Source organism: Mytilus californianus, unplaced genomic scaffold (assembly GCF_021869535.1).
Source record: "Mytilus californianus isolate M0D057914Y unplaced genomic scaffold, xbMytCali1.0.p SCAF_10, whole genome shotgun sequence".
Taxonomy (NCBI): Eukaryota; Metazoa; Mollusca; class Bivalvia; order Mytilida; family Mytilidae; genus Mytilus; species Mytilus californianus.
The window spans coordinates 62,930,830-62,935,924 of NW_026262582.1; positions in this window are offsets into that span (position 1 = coordinate 62,930,830).

The window sequence follows — 5,095 nt, forward strand, 5'->3', positions numbered from 1 at the left end:
TGTGGAGTTACATGTAGGTTGTATAGATGTTACCCTTCATCGTATTTATCTGAAGTCAGATTTGATTACTGAACCATTTGTTGTGGGTGTTCGTCCTAATCTACCTGTTGAGGGTGTTTTATTATTGCTAGGAAATGATCTAGCTAGGAACAAAGTGGTTGCTGAACCAATTGTTACCAGTGAACCGGTGGTGGATGTTAAATCACTTGAAGATGATGCTGAACTGTATTTAGCTTGTGTTGTTACTAGAGTAATGGTTTAGAAATAACAAAATGAGTATTTACAAGAAGACCAGTTTGATAACATGGACCTTTCGGACACTTTCCTTGCCGACACTGAAGGTCCAAGCAGCTCAGATAAGGCAAAAGTAAACTAGTACTAACAAGAATGTTAATTTGCCATGGTCAGACGTAAACAGACTGATTAGACAGAAGAAAATTTGTAGCAGAACAAAATAAAGATCATAAGGTTCTTCAGCTCTGTAGAAGGGCTCAACCACAGGAGGAAGCAGACAAAGAGGCCGAATGCTACTACCAATATTTTAATGAGGAAATGGAGGCCAATCGATGCTATCCAAGAGGAGGAATGGAGAGTGGTATACCAAGTGGCGGTACCTAAAGTCTATAGGCAAGAAATTATTGGTCTTGCCCATGACACCCCCTTGGCCGGATATTTAGGCATAAGGAAGACTTGCCTTAAGATCTTGCAACATTTCTACTGGCCCAGACTTAGAAATGATGTCACAGAATACTGCAAATCATGCCATATATGTCAGGTTGTTGGTAAGCCTAACCTGAAAATACCACCAGCACCACTTCTGCCAAATCCAGCCTTTGAAGAACCTTTCAGCCGAGTACTAATTGACTGCGTTGGACCTTTACTTAAGACCAAGACTGGAAATGCGTATTTATTGACAATCATGTGTACATCCACTTGCTTTCACGAGGCTATTCCGCTAAGGAATATCAAGACACCAACTTTTGTCAAAGATCTTATCAAATTTTTCACATTAGTAGGACCATCATCTAATTTTTTTTATAACTGGTTTTATATGATTTATTTTAAAAATGAACTTGCATGGATCTACAAAGATGTTATTTGTGGGAAACAATATTATAATCAGATGTTTTATTTTGTTTTTATTCCTTATCAAATCTTAATTTTTGTTACCTTAAATTGATTATATATTTATATATATCTTATAAAAGAATATAAGCAAGCTTTTCATGCTTAAAGCATGATGACAGTATTAACAAAATGGAGAGCCTCTAAAAAGTTTCACCAATACATTTTATATTTACTTTTTTCTTGAAAAAAAAACAGCTTATGACTTTCAAAATATGAAAATAAAATTAGATAAAATATAACCATACAGACATTTACTGATAAAAAGGGGAACTTTTCAATAAAATTTCTAAACTGAATTTTGCATAAAAATACTTTGTAGTTTTTAAAAATGTTATACAAGTAATGTCCAGTGGAAAATATTACTAAGGTTACTCATAGAAATTGAACAATAAAAAATACAACATCATGTATACAATAAGTTCAGTAATCACATGACATAAAACTAAAATGAAGTCCAAGTTTGTTTGCTGGTCAGCGTTATTTAAATTAGAAAAGTCACATGGTATAATGAAACAGGTTTAAAGCACATGTCTTATGTTTTTGTTTTGAATGGAAGGCTGTTACACTATTCATACTACTCCATCAAGTATTTTATATAAAAAAAGATAGGAGTAACATAGAGACCTAATGGGTAACATTTTTGATTATTGGCCTAAAATTATGATATTCATAGCCAGAGTTCGTATATATCATACATTAACATACATCAAGAAAAAAAATGTTTATTTGTAAAAATGAATTTTTAAGAATTATTTTCTGAAGATTTATAGAAGTCAAACGGATTATACTTATTGCGGTCCGAGAGGCTGTTCAAAAATCCCTTGGTTTTAGTCCATTTTAGTTGGTATTTGGTCATACTGTAAGGGGACCTTTGAAATTGGTTAAGGAAAAATGGCTTACTGAACACACTGACTTGAATCTTCTAGAATATGTATCTAGATTTATAGAAAAATTGTATACTACTTGTCAAATTGCGCAGAACAATTTAAAAAATGTTCAGAATAAGATGAAAATATGGTATAATAAAGATGCCAGTGACAGATATTTTGAGCCTGGTGATACGGTACTTGTATTTTTGCCAGTACCTGGACATCCTTTACAGACTAAATATTGTGGTCCTTATACAATAGAGAGAAATTAAGGATTTGAATTATATTGTAAAAACACCAGGTCGGCGTAAACAAAATAGAGTGTGTCACATTAATATGTTAAAACCATATTTTGAACGTACTAATGAAGGTGAGAGCAAACCAGTTGCCACTTTAGTTATGGTTGAATTAGAGAACAATCATGACAAACAAGATACGACGGGTGCCACATGTGGAGCAGGATCTGCTTACCCTTTCGGAGCACCTGAGATCACCCCCAGTTTTTGGTGGGGTTCGTGTTGCTTAGTCTTTAGTTTTTTATGTTGTGTCATCTGTACTATTGTTTGTCTGTTTGTTTTTTTTTATTTTTGGCCATGGCGTTGTCAGTTTGTTTTCGATCTATGAGTTTGACTGTCCCTCTGATATCTTTCGTCCCTCTCTTATATAATTGCACCACCTTTTAACATGTTTAATTCAAAGACTATGAAACAAACAGTAAGACTGAAAAATTCAGAAATTTTGACAAATTTAGACTCAAAACTTGCACATCTGACTTTTGATCGTAGAGAAAACTTGAAAAATTTTCTTTTTAAAATCTTTTTCCAGATGTGCCAAACATAACCACTGCTGTTTGTCATGATTTCGATGTTGGTGATGCTTCTCCAATTAAGCAACATCCTTACCGACTCAATCCACTTGAATAAACTATTGAGCCGAGTAACAGTGAATGGAGCTCTCCTTGTCTCCTTGTGCCAAAACTATATAAAACCTTTCATTTCGTAACTGATTTCAGAAAAGTAAATTCAGTTTCAAAATCTGATTCCTATCCGATTCCAAGGATAGACGATTGCATTGATAATATTAGGCAAGCAAATTTTATTTATTGAAGGGTTACTGGCAGGTATCTTTGAAACAGAGAGCTCGTGAAATATCAGCTTTTGTCGCACTAGACGGCTTATTTCAGTATACTGTAATGCCGTTTGGTATGAAAAGTGCTCCAGCTACATCTTAAAGAATGATCAATAATGTTATAAAATATTTAGACTGTTGTTATGCTTATATTGATGATCTCATTGTATGTAGTGATAGCTGGGTACAGCATTTAACACATTTATATGATATTTTTGATAGATTGTCACAATCAGATTTGACTGCTAATCTTGGTAAAAGTGAATTTTGCCAGGCCACTGTTGATTATTTTGGGCACACAGTTGGCCAAGGTCAAGTGAAACCTATTACGGCTAAAGTGGATGCAATTACCAAATTTCCTCCTCCTACAAATAAAAAAAAACCTAATGAGATATGAGGCATGATCGGATTTTACAGGAAATTCTGTTCAAATTTTGCTAATGTTGTTCAACCATTGACTCATCTTTTACGGAAAGATTCTAAATTTATCTGGAGTGATAATTGTCAAAACACTTTTGAATTTGGCAAATCACTTTTAATCAATAGTCCAGTTCTGATCACTCCAGACTTAGAAAAACAATTTAAACTTGCCGTTGATGCAAGTGATGTAGGAGTTGGATCCGTTTTATATCAAGAGACAGATAACAATGTTGAGAAACCTATATCATATTTTTCTAAGAAATTAGATAAACATCAGAAAAATTATTCAACTATTGAAAAATAGTGTTTTGCACTGTTGTCTGCACTTCAACATTTTGATGTATATTTAAATCCCACTATGCATCTTAGAAAGGATTATACTGATCATAATCCTTTCACCTTCAAACGTAAAATGAGAAACAAGAACCAGAGGTTGACTAGGTGGAGTTTATTGTTACAAGAATATGATGTTATTGTAAAACATAATAAAGGTAAAGATAATGTTATAGCAGATGCTTTATCTAGATCTTATTAAAACACTGTATACATACCATATATTTTTGTATATATATTGTTCATGAAAACTTTTTTAAAGGGGGAGGTGTAATGATATTGTAATTATTATATTTATCTATCTTGGCCTTATTTTTTTTTGTGTGGACTTATAACATGTATAATATGTTTACATAATACTTATAGTTGTTTACAACTGTGCAGTTTAGAAATTACGGGAACAATCATAGATACTGATGGAATGATTAGAACGTTCTATTTGACTTACATATTAATTCTGGAATGATCATAATCTACGATGTGTGATTAAAACCTCTACCGTATTCTAGAAGTTTCCGTTCTACAGTTTTCTGGGAGTTTCACTTCTACAGTGTTCGAGAGATTTCTATTTTCTGACAACTATATATATATATATATATACAGACACTAAAGTTAAACTTTCGGATGAGACATTAATATTCTCATAAGTTCTCTCAGTTGGATTGACATTTTTATTTACGTTAACTACATCATACTAGATTGGAAATACTCCGTACAGTTACGAGAAGGATTCCGGATAAAGAAAAGACAAAGGATCGAACTTATATTTTGACAGTTAAGTTAACATTTCTATTTGTGTAATACTTCTTGTAAACTTGTGAATAATAAATCTTGTTAAATTTAATTATTGATTTGTGTCTGTTGTTGGTTGCAATTAAAGGTGATTTCTGGCCGTAACAATGGATCCCTCTTTGTTCTTGACCAAAATGTGGAGTCCTATTTATACCATGCTACCTCGTAAGGTAACTGTCCTAAAGAAGACATATATTATCTTACCAGGAAATATTATTATGTCTACGAGCTATCCTTTCTTTCTTTAAATTTTTAATGCAACATGCTAAGGGAAGTAGCAGCAAATACAAGTTTTGAAGTTTTTGGTTTAACCCAGCCGGAGATCGAATCTACAACCTCACACATTTAAATCAACCGTATTACCACGATACTATCGAGCTTGTTGCAAGTGAATATAAATCAGGCAAACAAAAGAACGAATGTCA